We start from the raw sequence: 22,104 nt of genomic DNA, 5'->3' as shown, positions 1-22,104 counted from the left end.
ATTTTTAGGTTGCTGGCAACATTTTAAAAATGCGCATTCTGTACAGACAAAATGAAGGCAAAACACTTTTTTCAGAAAAGAAAACACCATAAGTTATTCCTAATGAAATTCTAGCAAGATGGTGTGATTGCTCTATATATTTGCCTGGAAAATCATAAGTGGCTATCGTTAGAGCTCCCCACACCCTCAAAAAAATCGCTTCTGTAACATATACCCCAAACACATTCTGCTTCAAGCATATATATTTTCAGGATTGGTTCAAACAAAATATTGTTTGTACTGTTAAAACATAATATGTTTCACCTTAGGCATACACTGGTTGGAAAAAAAATTTAATGAAATTTTCTTTGTGTACACGCAAAAAAAAGAATTCTTTCCTCCCAAACGAAATTTTAGACAAACAAAGTTCGTTTCTCATTTGCTTTTCGCTTTAAGGAAGTGAATTTGGAAGAAAAGTATAAACTTTTTGTAATAAACGTTTATTCTTTTCCAGGATGGAAAAAAAATTTCCTAAAGACAAACTCAAAAAAAAAAAACATTGTTTTCTTGCTAATTGCATTTTCCCTCACATCATTCTCACATCAACGAGGTTTTTTAGTTCTTAACACCTTTTCCTGTAACACCAACAATGTAGAAGGAATTATACGATTTTATAAATTTTTAAAATTTTTTTACCTTTCGCCTGGACGGAGAATCGAACCGCGGACCATGCACTTTGTAAGCCAACACACTAATCACTGAGCTATGTACCTGTTATGGTCATCAATAGATAAATATCCATAGAAGTTATATTTATGTAGCATAGCTTGCGGCGCCCACGAATCGAATAAACAAAGTTTATTTAACAGAAACAAACATTTAGTTTGGCACCGTGGAGCAGTGGTTGCTAAGTCCGACTTGCATGCCAAGGGTCGTGGGTTCGATCCCTGCTTCGACCACAGTTTTTTTTTTTGTTTTGTTTTTTTACATATATTCCAGATATGTTCGGAAGATTCCGAAAAAAATGTTCAATATTACTTTGTAGTATATTAAATTTTGAACTGTAAAAAATAAAAATTTTGTAACAAACGAATTTTTTTGGTGATAAAAGTTTAAAATGTTCGAAACAATTCAAAAAACTCTAACAAAAGAAAAACGTTTTCGGTACACGTTTTTTTCCTTACGCCCTCGTACATTTCGGAAACTTCTTAGCCTATCACAAAAAGCGCGGTATAAATAGAAAAAAGTTAAGTGTTTTGGAAACTTCCATCTCTGTTATGAACACATGTTAAATTTTGTTTGGATATGGCAACTCCTTAATATAGAAACAGGTTTTCAAAAAAGACACATCCGCAATTCTTTTACAATGGAAAAATTAGAAATGCGTGCTGTCATTAAATATTTGCATAAAAAAGGTTTATCGGGACCAGAAATTCATAATGATATGGTGAATGTGTTAGATGAAAGTGCTCCTTCATATGCAACAGTAAAAAATTGGGTTGCTGAATTTAAACGTGGCCGTACAAGCTTTGAAGATGAACCACGTAGTGGACGTCCAAAAACAGCAACAACAACAGAAATTGTAGCCAAAGTGCATGATATGGTATTAAATGATCGACGAATAAAAGTGCGTGAAATTGCTAATATCATGGGCATCTCAAATGATCGAGTCCATTTAATTTTGCATGAAGAACTACAGATGAAAAAGCTTTCTGCAATATGGGTGCCGCATTTGTTAACAGTTGATCAAAAAGGCATAAGAATGAACATTTCTCAAGCTTGTTTGGATCGTTTTAAGCAAGATAAAAATGGATTTTAAGCGTCGTTTCATAACTGTTGATGAGACATGGATCCACCACTATACTCCAGAGACAAAAGAACAATCCAAACAATGGAATGAAGCTGGAGGAAGTGCCCCAAAGAAGGCAAAAACAATTCAATGTGCTGGTCAGGTTATGGCAACGGTTTTTTGGGACTTCAAAGGTATTTTATTGATTGACTATCTGCAAAAGGGTAAAACAATAAATTCAGAGTACTATTCCAACTTTTTGGATCAATTAAATGTACAAATTCGAGAAAAACGTACTGGCTTACAACACAAAAAAATAATTTTTCATCAAGACAACGCACCAGCGCACAAGAGTGTTTTAACAATAGCTAAAATCAACGAATTAAAGTACGAGTTTCTTCACCACCCACCTTATTCTCTTGATTTAGCTCCCAGTGACTTTTACTTGTTCCCAAATCTAAAAAAATTCTTTGCTGGCAAGCGTTTTACCTCAAATGAAGATGCAATTACAGTTGTAAACCACTATTTTGAAGACCTTGAGGAAAACTATTTTAATCAAAGGATAGGATTGCTAGAAAAGCGTTGGACTAAGTGTATTGAAGTTTCATGAGATTATATTGAAAAATAAAAATAGTTTTGAAAAACTAACTATTCTCTTTCATTGATAAGCTAAGAAGTTTCCGAACCGCCCTCGTAGCATAGTTTGCAGCGCCCACGAGCCCATGAAAACATAACATTATTTTACAGAAACATACAGTGGTTAGCATGTCTGCCTTACATGCAAAGGGTCGTGGGTTCAATCCCTGCTCCGACCAAACCAATTTTTTTTTTTTTTTTGTTAATTTACACATTTGTATTTATACTATATTAATTTTTTTAATGAAACTTCGAAATGTGGGTTGTTAAAGATTTAAAGTCAGAAACGGTGCTTGATATAAACGAAATGGACTGAGCTTTTGGATAAAATATTATTTTTTTATTGCAAAAATAACAACTTTGTTACCAACTGTACAAAACTGTTTTTGGTATAAAAGTTTGAAATTTTGGAAGGAATTCAAAAACTCTAACAAAAGAAGAACGTGGACTCGAGTATAAACATACATAAATAATTTTATAATATATACATAAATTTATTTAGGCGTGAACAGTTTTTTACTAGCATTTAACACCATTTTAAATGCATTTAAAACATCGTGTTTTGTACTTAATTTCATTTTTACCTTTAAGGTCGGTATTCAGTTGTCATTATCGCTCTAAAATAACACGAAACACATTTTGTTTATATCAGAACATATGAAAAACATATTTTTCTAACAATGTAATAAATAATGTACATAGTTACAATAAAATAAATAAATAAAATGTTTATTACCAAAAAAATGTTTCATTGATGGTGTAAATCATTTATAAACTCATTCAGTACTACTTTACTGTCGAAAAATCGTATTCCATAAAACAAAAATATTTTTTAATCCTTTAAAATGCAAAACTCTACACGCAGAGAAGAAACATGATTGCCACGAAGAGCAAAATAATATGATAGGAGATATTTTTGCGGGGATCATGTAACATTTTCAATTGCAACCATGTTGGCTCAGTGAACATGGCTCTAAGAAAAATAAAATTGTCCTCATCTAAAGTGATATTATATTGATAAAAAGAATTTTGTTTGAATCAAAAGATAAATGTCACGATTTAATGTTAATGTATTCAAATGTTATGGTATTCATCAAAAATGTTTTTTTTTTTCAGTTAAAAGAACATGGTCACAACCTAATATGTTTTGATCTTCATGAAAAAACTTTTTGGTCGTCGAAAAAAGGACGCCACTTGAGAAAAGAAAACACAATTAACTTTATTTATAAACTAATTCATTGTTTATTTGTATTTATAATGTCGTGCAAGCAAACATCATATATTTGTACATACTCTATTTTGGTTCAGTTTCAATAATAAGTAATTATTCCATATTTACGTCGTGCCGATCAAATGTACAAACGCAGACATCATGTAACGCAAATAAAAACAAGTATATACGGCCGTAAGTTCGGCCAGGCCGAAGCTTATGTACCCTCCATCATGGATTGCGTAGAAACTTCATCCAAACACTGCCATCCACAATCGAATTACTTAAGTTGCGGTAACGCTTGCCGATGGCAAGGTATCTTAAAACCTCCTAACACCATCTTCTAAATTGTACGTAAGTCCATACGTGGTATATATTAAATCAAAAAAGATCGATCCAATACGTATATAATTCAGTTTGACAAAGTAGACATAAAATTTTCACAAAATTTTCTATAGAAATAAAATCATTTCAACATTTTCTATAGAAATAAAATCTTGGTAGATTATTTTTGGCTCGAGTGGCAAACATGATTATGAACCGAATAAAATTTGAACAAAATTTTCCATAGAAATAAAATTTTGACAAATTTTCTATAGAAATAAAATTTTGGTAGATTATTTTTGGCTCTAGTGGCAACCATGATTACGAACCGATATGGACCAATTTTTGTGTGATTGGACCAATTTTGGAATGGTTGTTAGCGACCATATACTAACACCACATGCCTAATTTGAACCGGATCGGATGAATTTTGCTCCTCCAAGAGGCTCCGGAGGTCAAATCTGGAGAATGTTTTATTTGGGGGCTATATATAATTATGGACCGATATGGACCAGTTCTGGCACGGTTGTTAAAGATCATATACTAACACCATGTTCCAAATTACAACCGGATTGGATGAAATTTGCTTCTCTTGGAGACTTCGCAAGCCAAATCTGGGGATCGGTTTATATGGGGGCTATATATAATTATGAACCGATGTGGACCAATTTTTGCATGGTTGTTAGAGACCATACACCAATATCATGTACCAAATTTCAGGCGGATCGGATGAAATTTGCTTCTCTTTGAGGCACCGCAACCCAAATCTGGGGATCGGTTTATATGGGGGCTATATATAATTATGGACCGATGTGAACCAATTTTTGCATGGTTGTTAGAGACCATATACCAACACCATGTACCATACTTCAGCCGGATCGGATGAAATTTGCTTCTCTTTTAGGCTCCGCAAGCCAAATCTGGAGATCGGTTTATATGGGGACTATATATAATTATGGACCGATGTGGACCAATTTTTGCATGGTTGTTAGAAACCACATACCAACACCATATACCAAATTTCAGCCGGATCGGATGAAATATGCTTCTGTTAGAGGCTCCACAAGCCAAATCTGAGGGTCCCTTTATATGGGGGCTATACGTAAAAGTGGACCGATATGGCCCATTTTCAATACCATCCGACCTACATCGATATCAACTACTTGTGCCAAGTTTCAAGTCGATAGCTTGTTTCGTTCGGAAGTTAGCGTGATTTCAACAGACGGACGGACGGACGGACATGCTTAGATCGACATCATAGGATGGGGGTATATTAACTTTGTCATTCCGTTTGTAACACATCGAAATATTGCTTTAAGACCCCATAAAGTTTATATATTCTGGGTCGTGGTGAAATTCTGAGTCGATCTAAGCATGTCGGTCCGTCCGTCCGTCCGTCTGTCCGTCCGTCTGTTGAAATCACGCTTACTTCCGAACGAAACAAGCTATCGACTTGAAACTTGGCACAAGCAGTTGTTATCGATGTAGGTCGGATGGTATTGAAAATGGGCCATATCGGTCCACTTTTAGGTATAGCCCCCATATAAAGGGACCCTCAGATTTGGCTTGTGGAGCCTCTAACAGAAGCATATTTCATCCGATCCGACTGAAATTTCATATATGGTGTTGGTATATGGTCTCTAACAACCATGCAAAAATTGGTCCACATCGGTCCATAATTATATATAGCCCCCATATAAACCGATCCCCAGATTTGGGTTGCGGAGCCTCAAAGAGAAGCAAATTTCATCCGATCCGCCTGAAATTTGGTACATGATATTGTTATATGGTCTCTAATATCCATGCAAAAATTGGTCCACATCGGTTCATAATTATATATAGCCCCCATATAAGCCGATCCCCAGATTTGGCTTGCGTAGTTTCCAAGAGAAGCAAATTTCATCCAATCCGGTTGTAATTTTGAACATGGTGTTAGTATATGATCTTTAACAACCGTGCCAGAATTGGTCCATATCGGTCCATAATTATATATAGCCCCCATATAAAACGTTCTCCAGATTTGACCTCCGGAGCCTCTTGGAGGAGCAAAATTCATCCGATCCGGTTCAAATTAGGAACGTGGTGTTAGTAAATGGTCGCTAACAACCATACCAAAATTGGTCCAATCACACAAAAATTGGTCCATATCGGTTCATAATCATGGTTGCCACTAGAGCCAAAAATAATCTACCAAAATTTTATTTATGTAGAAAATTTTGTCAAAATTTTATTTCTAGAGAAAAATTTGTTAAAATTTTATTCGGTTGATAATAAAATTTTCATCATTGTCAAAATTTTATTTCTATAGAAAATTTTGTTCAAATTTTATTCGGTTCATAATCATGATTGCCACTCGAGCCAAAAATAATCTACCAAGATTTTATTTCTATAGAATATTTTGTGAAAAGTTTATTTCTATAGAAAATTTTGTTAAAATTTTATTTCTGTAGAAATTTTTGTCAAAATTTTCTTTCTAAAATTTTTATTTCTATAGAAAATTTTGTGAAAATTTTATTTCTATAGAAAATTTTGTTAAAATTTTATTTCTGTAGAAAATTTTGTCAAAATTTTATGTCTACTTTGTCAAACTGAATTATATACGTATTGGATCGATCTTTTTTGATTTAATATATACCACGTATGGACTTACATACAATTTAGAAGATGGTGTTAGGAGGTTTTAAGATACCTTGCCATCGGCAAGCGTTACCGCAACTTAAGTAATTCGATTGTGGATGGCAGTGTTTAGATGAAGTTTCTACGCAATCCATGATGGAGGGTACATAAGCTTCGGCCTGGCCGAACTTACGGCCGTGTATACTTGTTTTCAATTACACTTCCATTTTTTTTTTGTGTTCACCAGGGCTGTGGAGTCGAGCCAATTTTGCTCGACTCCGACTCCGACTCCAGCATTTTTCATCAGCACGACTCCGACTCCGGAGTCGACTCCGGGTAATATAACTAAATCTCGTTTTAATACCAATAATTTGTAGTTCTATTGTGGGGGTACCGTAAGTGGATCGATATAAAGTATCGTATTTATTTATGTGTGCAAAAAAAATGTCTTAATTTCACATTAGATGCCAATTGAACTCTATATTTCAAATTTAGGGCAATGTTTAATAAAAAAATAATGATATAAATACCCATCATAATATGAGAAGATACCAACAGTATATGTATTTGTGGACCAAAATTATTGATAGCTATATAAAGGTTTATATTCCCATATGCATGAATTTGAATCTGAATCGATTTAGACAAAATTGTATATACTTCTACAAAATCTATGTACCTAAAATTTAAATCTAACGTTATGGGACGTAACACAACTTTAACAAAAAATAAAAATGCAAGGAAGGTCTAAAGTCGGGCGGGCCGATTATAATATACTCTGCACAACTTTGTATTTAGATCGACATTTTGATAAAATCTCAAATCAGACTTTTACAAATTCTCGGGCAATATTTGGGAAATATTTGTAATTGTTTAGACAATTTCGCAAAAATGCATTTATGATTCATTCATTGAAAAATTTGAAAATGTTAGTCATTTCTACAAGTTTTCGACTTAGCAGTGATTATCAGTGAGCATAAAATTTTGGAAAAATATTGCAAAATTTTATATAGAAATAAAATTTTGCAAAATTTTCTACAGAAACAAAATTTTGACTAAATTTTCTATAGAAATAAAATTTTGGCAAAATTTTCTAAAGAAATCAAATTTTGAGCAAATATGTAGAAATAAAGTTTTATATAAAATGTTTATAGAAATAAAATTTGGCAAATTTTTTTTATAGAAATAAAAGTTTGAAAAAATTATCAATAGAAATACAATTTAAAAAAAATTGTGTAGCAAACAAAATTTTGCAAAATTTTCTATAGAAATAAAATTTTGCAAAATATTCTATAGAAACAAAATTTTGACTAAATTTTCTATAGAAATAAAATTTTGACTAAATTTTATATAGAAAAAAATATTTCTATAGTAATAACATTTTGAATACATTTTTTATAGCAGTGAGTATCAGTGAACATCAGTAAGAAAAAAATTTTGAGAAAATTTGCTATAGAATTAAAATTTGAAAATTTTTTCTTATAGAAATAAAATTTTGAAAAAATTATCAATAAAACTACAATTTTAAACATTTTTTTGTGTAGTAAATAAAATTCTGCAAAATATTCAACAGAAAAAAAATTTTACTAAATTTTCTATGGAAATAAAATTTGACAAAATTTTTTTTAGAAATATAATTTTGACCAAATTTTCTATTAAAAAAATCTATTACTACAAAATTTTGGCAAACTTTTCTATAGAAATAAAATGTTTACTTAAATTTTTATAGAAATAAAATTATCAAAAATGTTGGCAAACTTTTCTATAGAAATAAAATTTTGACTTAAATTTTTATAGAAATAAAATTATCAATAGAAATAAAATTTTGCAAAATATTCTATAGAAACAACATTTTGACTCAATTTTCTATAGAAATAAAATTTTGACTAAATTTTCTATAGAAAAAAATATTTCTATAGTAATGAAATTTTGAATAAATTTTTTATAGAAATAAAAGTTTGACAAAATTTGCTATAGAAATAAAATTTTGACAAAACTTTTTTAAAGAAATAACATTTTGACAAAATTTTCTATAAAAAACAACTTTGAAAAAAATTTCTGTCAATATTCCACATATGTATATGGCCTTAAAATAAAATTAAAAAAATAATTTCGATTGTTCGAAATATTTTAAATAAATTGATATGGGCATTAAAATGGATCGATCCAGCCCATCTGCTAGTCTAACATTCTAGGAAACATAAAAAGATAGCCGTAATTGGAAGTTGATTTTCATTTACAATCATGCTGTACATTGATCGAATGAATAACACAATGGAAACTAATTTGCGTAAAAACTTGCTAAGTTACAAAAGTGTGAAGTGTTTTAAAAAATTTGGTTTAGCCGGAGTCGAGCAAAATTTGTACGACTCCGACTCCGACTCCAGCAAAATCTTCAGACTCCGACTCCGGCTCCACAGCCCTGGTGTTCACATAACGCCGCGTGTCACTTCTGAATAAATCAATTAACACAAAACACAGTAATTCCGTATTCAGCGTCCATTCCAAGCAACAATCAACACACGACTGACCCGCAAAATTAAAATCGTGTGTACCTGTTCAATGTTTTTATAAAATTCTTTTCGATGCACAAAAGTTAAAAAATTAAATGGCCACGAAAAAAATGTATATGGTCTTTATGTTTATGTAATGGTCCTAGACATATCTATACGTAACCTATAAAAATACTTTTTTCCCTGCAAAAAAGTAAAACAAATTGAATGGTCAGGTACATGATTTTCCCGACCATGTAATGGTCTCAGATTCTATCATTTAAATAATAAAACATGTTTGCGGATTTTGAGAACCATAGAAATGCTTATTGCCAGCATACATTTTTCTCTGCTCGAAAATGATTTTCACAAAGACAAAATACATGGTTTTCGCGACAATTACATGCTCTAGATAAGCATTAAATGAATGCGGCAACCATGTCCAAACATGTTTTTTCTGTGCGTGCAAAGTATTGCGTCCTGATATGATTCCAATTATCATCTCTTCGCATCGCCATTTGCTTTCCAAACATATTCTGCTTCAAGCATACACAGTCTCACATAAGTTTACATACCCTTGGAGTTTTTACCTTATAACTAAACATTTTTCTTGTTGTTGTTTATAATCCAGACTAAAAAAATCTTCTTGAAAATTGACAAATACTTTGTTTTTGAAATTAATTTACAAAATCTAAAGCATATATATGCATATTTTATTATATTTTATTAATTAAAGAAAATACAATTTCTTAAGTCGTATGTAAACTTGTGTAAGACTGTGTATATATTTGCAGAATATACTTAAACAAAAAATTGATTGTACTGTGCAAACATGTTATGTTTCACCCTAAGCATAAAAAATAATAAAAACAAGTGTGCTAAAAAATTAAATTCCAAACATATAATTGTTACACCGAAGCATTGTCGTCCCATATCAGTTTTGCTTGCTCGCAGCGCAACGTAATTTTATTTATCTTTTTTTGTAGGGTTATCAAAAAGCATGAAATCTAGTTTATTTTCTAATAAGAACAGAGCTACCGCGAAAAAAACACCCTCTCATTTCAGAAGGAAGAAAAATATTAATTTAATAACAATTTACATTTAAAATTACAATTTCAGGACAATCGATTAAAAATTGCAGTGATTAGATGCCCAAGAATTCAAAATGGGAGACCAGTCTATATGGGGCTTTACCAAAATATGGACCTACATATATAAACCAAAGTCGACGTAGGTTAGATTAGGTTAAAGTGGCAGCCCGATTTATTGTCAGGCTCACTTAGACTATTCAGTCCATTGTGATATCATATTAACTAAAGGTACCTATGGGCACTTCTAGTTTTAACCTCGATTATTTTCCTCTGTTGAACCACCCAGATTGTTCCAAAAACATTAGCAGATTGCTGAAGTTAGCATTTTCCAGGTCTGCAAGTAATCTAAAGCTGTATTCTAATATTCGCTTACACCTTACACAAAATGCCGGACATTCACACAAGGTGTTTAATCGATTCATTTTCTTCCGCATCATGACAACTCATGCAGTAGTTATTATACTTCGCGCCAATAGTTTTTGCAAACTCACCAATCAGACAGCAACCCGTAATAGCAGATATCAGGAGTGATATCTTGCGTCTTGAAAACACTAATATATCTAGTGTGCGGTTTAAGTTTAGATGGGGCAACTCTTAAAATCCTCCCATCGGACATTCGCCATCATAACAGCCTTCTCACACAGTACTCCAAGATGGATATTATTTCAACTATTGAAATCTGCACTATAATTATAAGACATTGTCTTGCTGTGTAGAAATATACAAATAAATAAATAAATAAATAAATAAGTATGAGCTTACATGTAGCCTGAGAAAGTCGATGTAGGTTTTGTGGATCTAAAATACCTAAAGGTTACGATTTCCATGCAATTCGGAGAAAAATTGTGTCTAGAAGCCCAAGAAGCCAAATCAGTCTATATCCGATTATGGGCCAAAACAAACTTTATTGCAATCACATTTATATATACTTAAAATTAGAGGTGTGCATGTGACACGAAATTGTCGTGACTTACGCCTGAGTCGTGAGTCACGCTGATGGTAACGGTGTGAGTGTGCGTGAGCGTGATTAATCAAACAAATGTCGTGCGTGAAAATAATATCTTCGTGAGTGTGCGTGAGTAACGAATTTAGGAAAAACACGCTCACGAAATAATCCCGCTAACGAACATAAAATGTTTACGAGTTCAGTTCATTTATAATTTTAGTGACATCCTATAAAACGTTTAACATGTTTTATAACGCTCTCAATTTTAATCATACTCATATTTTCAGTCAGGTTCTATAGGTAAATTACTCATAAAATTATTCGTGAGTCAAGACATTTAAAAGATTTTCGTGCATGAGTACAAATTTTCTTTTCGTGAGTGTGCGTGAATAAGATTTCTCCGTCGTGAGTAAAATATTACTCACGTGCACACCTCTACTTAAAATACCTTTATTTTCAATTTTAGGTAAATTGCAGCCCAAAATGCCATGTTGGGAGCTACATCAACACCTAAATCTATATGACTCATCTTCGAGCTTGAGCATTTTGCGAACAAAAAAACGAGTCTGTTCTAAATTTCAACACTATAGCCGCATTACTAAAAGCTGTGGTGTGGTTAAAACTGATTTGAATTTATCGTTTGATCATCCTCCATCCCATGGTGGCTGATATAAAAAAGATTTTTCTTCATATGAAAATTCGGTTTTAAAAACGCATTTATAATTGCACAAACATCATCCAGAATTAAGTGGAAACCACCAACTAGAGGAAAATATTTAATCGATAATTTGTGTCGTCTTACTTACCATCTATGGCTAAGTGTTTGGCTGCATGGTATGCCAATAGGCGCCACGTTTTAACCAAAAAAGGTGTACGAAATCAAATACCGACATCATGTTTCATTAATATTAAACAGCCCAGTGCCAATGGAAGCTACATCGTAGTATCCATAATCACTATAATGACCATCTCCTCTAGGGATGCCAGACGTGCTCTTTTAAAGAGCACATGTGCTCTTTTTTTCCAAAATGTGCTATTAAAACAAGATAGGCCAAAAGAGCACGCAAAAGTGCTCTATTTTTAGTTAAGTACTCTTTTTGTGCTCTTTTTAGGCATCACAACAAATATTACTCCAACGCGATTCAATAAATGGTAAAAGTAAACTGAACATACGTAAATGTCACACTACGAGATTTTCCTACGCCGTTATTTTGTAATTAAATAGTGTTTTATTTTATATATCAGAGTCAAAGAAGAGCACGTCGATGTTGCTTCTTCACTTTGTACTCTGTTCTAACTGTAAACAAACTTCTTTCAATAACATTTTTCACAAAAACACAAAACAAATGACTTAGCTTGAGTTGGAAGTGGTTTATTTTATGTATATGTTATGAACCTTTTTATACCCTAAACCACATAGTGGTCAGGGTATAATAAGTTTGATCTGCCAAAAAATGTGCCTACCAGAAATATTGATTTTAGACCCCATAAAATATATACCGATCGACCCAGAATCACCTCCTGAGTCGATCGAGCGCTTGGTGTCCGTCCGTCCGTCTGTCCATGTATTTGTTGTTCACACGATTCCGCACGGATGAAAAAGACTGTTTTTCATATGTTTGGCTATAAACATTATATGTTTGGAACACAAATTTTTAAACACAATATTTTTGAGTGCAAGCATATAATGTTCATAAACTAGAATAACATGTTTGGGACATATATGTTAATATGTTAGAACATATTATGTTTGGGACATAAAATGTTTGTAAATATAATATGCTTGGATGCAAACATATATTAATTTAGAAATAGCCTATAAACATATATGTGTTTAGTAGCTTGGAGCGCTATTTAACAGGGAGCGATGTTGAATTAAGTTGGTGGTTGTTGCTTGTTATTACAAAATTAACATTTTATTTTTCCTTGGGCAATTGATCAGCTACTTCTTTGATCCTTACAAACTGTGTGGTCCGCTGTTCGAATCCCCGTCCGGCAAAAGGTAAAATTAAAATAAAAAAATCATAAAATTGAATAATTTCTTCTACAATGTTTGTATTACAGAAAAAGGTGCTAAGAACTAAAAAATCTCGTGGAAGTGAGAAAGATGTCGGGGAATATACAATTGGGCAGAAACAAAATTTTGAGCATTCAGGTCGAAAACCTATGTTGTTAGCACCTATATTACCTGTTTATTTTCATAATTCATTATGATTGTAAATATATAAATAAATAAATAAAATTTTGAGCACAATATTGTTTGGGAGAATTTTTTTAAGCATATAATATTTTTGGGTGCAAAATGCTTCCAAATATATTATATGGTCACATAATAACATATTGTTTTTTGGAAGACAACATTATTGAATTTGGATGCAAAAATACAAAATGTTTGGAACTTAGACTACCCAAACATATATTGTTTAGACCAATATGCTTTCAAACATATTATATATTGGTAGAGATCAAACATATAAATGTTTGGGCAATACCCAAAAATGTATATGCTTGAAGCAAAATATGTTTGGGAGTATATGTTACAGAAGCGATTTTTTGTAAGGGTGCGGTTGCAATTATTAACCGATTTAGATGAAATTTGGTACAGGGAGTCTTTTGGGCACAAAGACGAACGCTATCGGATCAAATTTACATATAGCTCCCATATATATGTATCGCCCGATTTCGACAAATGGGGTTACGTTGCGCTTTTTTACAAACGGATCGTCAACAAATTTGGCAAAAGATAATCTTTTTCACCGCCCTTCAAGTCTGCAAAATTTCATCCAAATAAGTTCAGATTTTTTCAAATTTGGCCGCAAAACCCTTATTTATCAACCGATACTACTCAAAGTTGGCTAAATGTAATCTTCTATAGTACTAATTATATGTGCAAAAAATCACCGAAATCGGTTCAAATTTAGCTATAGCTCCCATATATATGTACCGCCCGATTTTTCTAAATTTGACCATAAAACCCTTATTTATCAGCCGATCTTACTCAAAGTTGGCCAAATGTAATCTTCTATAGGACTAACTGTATGTGCAAAATTTCATCGAAATCGGTTCAGATTGAGATATAGCTCCCATATATGTATCGTCCGATTTTGAAAAATTTGCCCCTAATAACCTTATGTTTGACCATAGAGGTCTCATTTCTTAACTGATCTTACTCAAATTTTGCACAAGGTAACCTTTTGTGGTATTAATAAAACCCGCAAACTACTATGCAAATTGGTTCAGATTTACATATAGCTTCCATATATATGCCTCGCTCGATTTACCCAAATTTGACCATAATACTTTTATTTATTAACCAATGTTACTTAAATTTCAAAATTTGATGTACTAGCCGATCGTATTTATACGTACATGTAGCTCTTACATAAGAATATTGCTCGATTTTTAAAATTTGGATTTATTACCCACACTAATTGAGCGATTTTCTCTCTTTTAATAATGGGCTCAATATTAGTGGCATACTAACCCCGTAGGTGCAATATCAACTACAGCCAGTGTTGCTATAGGTAGGGAAAATTCCCTATATGTAGCTTTTTTCTAATATTTAGCGTCTTGTAGGGACGTAGGGCCACAATGTAGGCACTTTTTCACTCAACACAATTTGTAATAATTTTTACATTTTGTTGGCTCTAGAGGAGGAAATCAGAAGCCGGCAAGGCTGGATCTTTAACAATGTGTGGTAACAACAGTTACCACTAGTGCCAAAAAAAAAACAAACAAAATTTCAAGATTACCACAAATCTACCAAACAAATATTTCTATAGAAATTTTTATCAAAACTTTATTCCTGTAGGAAATTTTGTCAGCATTTTATTTTGTCAAAATTGTATTTCTATAGAATTTTTTTTTCAAAATATTATTTCCATAAAAATTTTTCTCAAAACTTTATTTCTATGGAATTTTTTCTCAAAGTTTTATTTATATAGAATATATTATCAAAATATATTATTTCTATAAAAAAAAATTTCTCATAAAAAATTGTTTATAGAAACTTTTTCAAAAATTGTATTTCTATAGAGATTTAACAAAAAAAATTACTATTTTTGGTAGAATTCTACCAACTGTGGCAACCGTGGTAGTAATGCAAATTTATTTTCTACGTTATATACGTTGCATTTTCAAGTTTTAAGACAATAAAGTACTTACAACCATTTTTATTTTGTAAAATTTGTTTAAATACAACGAAAATATTGTAGGGAAAATTGTTTGGGAATGTATGGGAAAGTAAAGGGTGATACGGTCAAAATTTGGTCAAGGGAAAACGCGTGTAAATCGGTGAAATCGTTTATTTAAAAAATCAAATGAAATTTCTTTTTCAAGTTCAATTAGTATAAAATTCAGGAAAAATATTCAGTTAGGCTTTCGCTTTTCCAAATCCGAATTGCCGGGCCTCACGCTTGACACCTGCCATCAGATTTTGTACAGTCACCTTGTCCACCTTCTTCGCCGCAGAAAGCCAGTTTGCCTTGAACTACTGCTCGTCCTTAGCAGTTTTTTTGGTCTTCTTTAGGTTCCGCTTGACAATAGCCCAGTATTTCTCAATTGGGCGGAGCTCTGGCGTGTTGGGAGGGTTCTTGTCCTTGGGAACCACCTGCACGTTGTTGGCGGCGTACCACTCCATGGCCTTTTTACCGTAATGGCAAGATGCCAAATCCGGCCAAAACAGTACGGAACAACCGGTTTCTTCAGGAAAGGCAGCAGACGTTTATTCAAACACTCTTTCACGTAAATTTCTTCGTTGACAGTCCCGAAAGCTATGAAAATGCTGCTTTTCAAGCCACAGGTACAGATGACTTGCCAAACCAGATATTTCTTTACGAACTTTGACAGTTCTATGTGCTTGAAAATATCTGCTACCTTTCCCCTTCCTTTTGCCGTATAAAACTCCTGTCCCGGAAGCTGCTTGTAGTCGGCTTTGACGTAGGTTTCGTCGTTCATTACCACGCAGTCAAACTTCGTCAACATCGTCGTGTACAGCCTTCGGGATCACGCTTTGGCCGTCGTATTTTGTTTATCATCGCGATTTGGAGTCAATCAAATCGGATCAAATTTAGATATAGCACCCATATATATGTTTCGCCCGATTTGGACAAATGAGGTCACATTGGACTAACCGATCGTCGTCAAATTAAGTACAAAATAATCTTCTGCATCACCCTTTAAGTCTGCAAAACTTCATAGAAATCGGTTCAGATTTAGATATAGCTCCCATATATATGTATTGCCCGATTTAGCCAAATTAGGTCATAAAACCCTTATTTATCAACCGATCTTACTCAAAGTTGGCTAAATGTAATTTTTTATAGCACTAACTATATGTGCAAAAAATCATCGAAATCGGTTCAGATTGATAGCTGTCATATATATGTATCGCCCGATTTTCCCAAATTTGGCCATAGAACCCTTATTTTTTATCCGATCTTACTCAAAATTGGTTAGATTTAGTCCTCTATAGTACTAATAGTATTATTAGTGTCATACTAACTCCGTGGTGCAATATAAATTACAGCCAGTGTTGCTAGAAGTTTTGTAAAATTTGTTTAAATTTAACGAAATATATTGTAGGGAAAATTGTTTGAGAATGTATGTAGGGAACTTTTTTTGTCCTTGTAGGGTAAACCCAACATTTACCCTGACAACACTGACCATGAGCTATAGTCAGATTGAGACAAAGGACCCATAAACATGTACCCCTTAATTTTCTTAAATATGCAACTGCGGTTTATCTCCCAGACCTACATCAATGTCACCCCACAAATGCTTACGATTACTAATTCAGTGAGGGTGGTTTAGGGTATGATATAGTCGGCCACGCCCGACTTTCTACTTTACTTACTTGTTTTATGTTTAAATGTATTATTATGGAATTAAATGTTTTTTATTTTATTTGAAAAAATGTGCTCTTTCTTTTTTCGTATGTACTCTTTTTATAAACTGAATGTGCTCTTTTGCCTCTTCAAAATCTGGCATCCCTAATCTCCTCACAAATCTCATCCCAGGCCCCCGTCCTAATGACAATGAACCTCAGTATTGGTAATGACAATAAGGAGGAATGGTGCGTAAGCATCAACAGCCACATCAGCATCATCATCCTCATCGTCATCCTCATCATGATTGTAATGATGTCTGACAAACAGTTGCTGAAAATAATGAATATTTAAGTAATCACTTACCGGGATGTGATCCCCATTGCTCACGAGGATATATCTCTAATGTTTAGCGCCATGATGTGTAAACCATGCACATGTATGCCACGCTCTCAAAGATCGTTCCAATGATGAGATGATGTTCACTAGGTCGAATGCACTTGAAGATGACAATAACGACAATGATGGTGTTTCCAATTGCAACAAACCCCTCAAATCTGTGTCAATAGTGGCACAAAAAAGATAAGTGATGAAACCAAGTTCCATAGACATAGGATGGAAAAATATAAAAAAAAAATGATAGGACATGAAATCAATGTAAGCAGAAGCCATGGTGAGGCTCATGTGGTATGGCAACGTTATAAAACTTTATCTGTTTTTGAGGAGAACACATGTTAAGGCCTCTGTTGACATTAACTTTTACAGGAGTGTGATTGGAATACTTAATTGAATTAAAACCAACATAATGTCACCGATAAAGCTAAATATGAAGTTTTTTGGATTATCATAAGGAATGATCATTGGTGGCTGTGACCGTTGCATGAATGCTAGCGCTAAACGATGATCATAACTCAAAATCGCTAAATATATAATTTTTTTTTCATAGTTTTTAAATAGAACTAGATACGTTTGCCAATCGAGAGGTTCAAACCGTCAACGACTTTTTTTCATCCTACACAAATTCTAGAGATCCCAAACACAGTCATTACCGATGCAATTCGATTAGTTAACTTCTTAATATACCACTGTAAGCCGAATTTTCCAGCCACTTAGAAGTGTACTTTTGCGTGTTCAATAACAGCCACCGTGATGTAATTGTTAGCAGTCCTGATAAGATAATAAGATAATCGTTTTGAAAAAAATCCAAAGGATTTGAAGTTAAACATGGGGCGTTTGTGAAGTTATCAAACCGACAAATTAATCGAAGAACTTGTCTAAAGATTAGTGAATGGCACAAAAACAAAATGAAGTACATATTTTTCTTCCTCCTGTGTGGAATCCATGGGGAGTAACCGATTCCATCTGCATAAAAATACTCCATGTTTCCAGTCAAATAAATGAGAGAATGTAAGTATTTAAAAGTTCTTCAAAATTATCACAACAACATTTTTAAAATGTCAGACATGCCTTTCGGAATATATACCGGAAAATAAATGTTGTCTGTCAATAAATGTAAATTAAATAAGGGACTTCCTCTCTTGTGCAAATATCACAAAATTAAGTACTTAGTTCCCATACAGTGGCCACTCTCTATCTTCCCTGCACATCTCAAGATAGGAAAACTTTCAATTTTCAAAAAAAAAAAAAATCGTCAGGGATCCCATCTCTATCGTTCCCAGTAAATTTCAAGTAAATCGGGGAAGTTTCAAGAAAATCTAAAAATTTTTGATTATTAAAAATCGGACATGGAATCACGTACCCCATATTCATTTGCTCACCTTCTCCAACGTTCCCCGTAAATTTCAAGTAAATCAGAGAAGTATAGATATTGGACGTCCCCTTTCCCGATCAAACATTTTTTGGCAAGAGACAACCCTTAACTTCCTTAAGATTGCAAGAAAATTGGGGAACTTTTCTTCAAATTTCAAAATGTAGGGCAAGGGGATGTCCCCTACCCGACCAAACGTTGAAAGATAAAGTAGTGGATCTTTGGCTAGACGGCACCTTCAACATTCCCTGACAATCTCAAGCAAACCCTAGAATTTTGGTCTAATTTTTAAAAAGGCAGTCGGATGAACCTCCTTCACCTACCCTTCCGTCCAAATTTTGAAAAAATCAGGTACCCCATATTGACTTCATAACCTCCCCCACGTCTTCTGTAAATTTTGAGTAAATCGGAGAAGTTTAGTTTTACCGCAGTACTTAAACTCGTGCAAAGGGGAGGTCCGCCGACCAAATATCGCAATATCATTCTTGATCAATCCATAATTATATATAGCGCCCGTATCAACAGACATCCAGATCTGATTTTCGAAGCCTCGTGGAGGAACAAATTTTATGCGAACTGGTTTGAAAATTTAGTCTTCCAACAACCACGCAAAAATTGGTCCATATCAGTCCATAATTGAGTTCTTCTCCTTCTGGAGGAGAAAAGTTCAACCAACCCCGTTGAAATTTAAAGTGATTTGAGTATATGCCCGTTATAAACCAATCAAAAAAATCGCCATATCGGTCCATAATAATATATAAATCGACCAGGAACGAAAGTGTCCGATAATCTGCCTTTGTGTCTAACGTAGTCTTCAACGTTCAATATTAAAAATTGTTAAGGTATTTTGACATCATTAGCTGTTACCACACCCATAGTAATTCTATTGTGGATGACAGTCTTTACACGCAGAGAAGAAACATGATTGTCACAATCATATTCGAAGAGCAAAATAATATGATAGGAGCTATTTTTGCGGCGACCATGTAACATTTTAACCTGCAACCATGTTGGCTCAGTGAACATGGTTCTAAGAAAAATATAATTGTCCTCATCTAAAATGTTATTATATTGATAAAAAGAATTTTGTTTGAATGAAAAGACAATGGTCACAATTTAAAATGTTATGGTATTCATTAAAAATGTTTTTCTCCTAGTTAAAAGAACATGGTCACAACCTAAAATGTTTTGATCTTTATGAAAAAACTTTTTTCATCGTCGAAAAAAGGACGCCACCTGAGAAAAGAAAACACAAAACTAATTTTTTTTTGTTTGTTTTTATTTATTTATAAACTAATTCATTGTTTATTTGTATTTATAATGCCGTTCAAGCAAACATCATATATTTTTACACACTCTATTTTATTTCAATTTCAACAATTAGTAATTATTCCATATTTACATCGTACCCATCAAATGTACAAACGCAAACATCATGTAACTGCAAATAAAAATAAATGATACCATATAGCAAAATGCAGAACAAAAAACAGGTACATTTTTTCAATTACACTTTCCTTTTTTTGTGGTCACATAAAACCACGTGCCACTTAAATAAATTAACACAAAACACAAAAATCCGTATTCTTCGTCCATTCCAAGAAACAATCAACACACGACTGACGCGCAAAATGAAAATCGTGTGTACCTGGTCAATGTTTTTATAAAATTCTTTTCGCTGCAAAAAAGTTAAAAAATTAAATGGTCACGAAAAAAATGTAAATGGTCTTTATGGCCATGTAATGGTTCTAGACATGTCTATACTCAACCTATAAAAATACTTTTTTCCCTGTAAAAAAGTAAAAAAAATGGAATGGTCAGGAACATGATTTTCCCGACCATTTAATGGTTTCAAATTCTATCATTTAAATGATAAAACATGTTTGCGGTATTTGAGAACCATTCAAATGCTTATTGCCACCATACATTTTTCTCCGCTCGAAAACTATTTTTACAAAGACAAAATACATGGTTTTCGCGGCAATTACATGCTCTAGATAAGCATTAAATGGATGCGGCAACCATGTCCAAACATGGTTTTTCTGTGCGTGTAGTCGAACTTTGTACGCTTGTTTGTGTTTTCCTTTAGTCCATCGCGGTTTGACTATCCATTACCACCTGTGCCTTTTTTAGCTATCACATCTACTTCCTCATTACCCATTATTCCATAATGTCCTGATACTCATCACAGAGTAATATTATTTTGTTCAGAGTGAGTTATGTTTGTATTGCCCAAGGTATTTATTGCTACCTGACGATCAATGATGAAGCTGATATCGATTGTGCATTCTGCCTCATGAACAGAAGTTCTGCAGCTTTTGCAATGGCGAATACCTCCACCTGAAAAATGCTGCATCCGATGTCAATCTTGTATGACTCTATAATTCCCAACTCTCCGCAGTAAATACCACTACCAGTGCCATCAACCATTTTCGATCCATCTGTATAAATGTTCAGATCCCCAAAATGTATGCGCCTTTCTTCCCAACCCTCTACACGCAGAGAAGAAACATGATTGTCACAATCATATTCGAAGAGCAAAATAATATGATAGGAGCTATTTTTGCGGCGACCATGTAACATTTTAACCTGCAACCATGTTGGCTCAGTGAACATGGTTCTAAGAAAAATATAATTGTCCTCATCTAAAATGTTATTATATTGATAAAAAGAATTTTGTTTGAATGAAAAGACAATGGTCACAATTTAAAATGTTATGGTATTCATTAAAAATGTTTTTCTCCTAGTTAAAAGAACATGGTCACAACCTAAAATGTTTTGATCTTTATGAAAAAACTTTTTTCATCGTCGAAAAAAGGACGCCACTTGAGAAAAGAACACACAAAATTAATTTTATTTATTGGTTTTTATTTATTTATAAACTAATTCATTGTTTATTTGTATTTATAATGCCGTTCAAGCAAACATCATATATTTTTACACACTCTATTTTATTTCAATCTCAACAATAAGTAATTATTCCATATTTACATCGTGCTCATCAAATGTACAAACGCAGACATCATATAACTGCAAATAAAAATAAATGATACCATATAGCAAAATGCAGTACAAAAAACAGGTACATTTTTTCAATTACACTTTCCTTTTTTTGTGGTCACATAAAACCACGTGCCACTTAAATAAATTAACACAAAACACAAAAAATCCGTATTCTTCGTCCATTCCAAGAAACAATCAATACACGACTGACGCGCAAAATGAAAATCGTGTGTACCTGGTCAATGTTTTTATAAAATTCTTTTCGCTGCAAAAAAGTTAAAAAATTAAATGTTCACGAAAAAAATGTAAATGGTCTTTATGGCCATGTAATGGTTCTAGACATGTCTATACTCAACCTATAAAAATACTTTTTTCCCTGTAAAAAAGTAAAAAAATGGAATGGTCTGGAACATGATTTTCCCGAC

Source organism: Haematobia irritans, chromosome 4 (assembly GCF_050003625.1).
Source record: "Haematobia irritans isolate KBUSLIRL chromosome 4, ASM5000362v1, whole genome shotgun sequence".
NCBI classification, from domain to species: Eukaryota; Metazoa; Arthropoda; class Insecta; order Diptera; family Muscidae; genus Haematobia; species Haematobia irritans.
Note: the sequence above shows the minus strand (reverse complement) of the source record.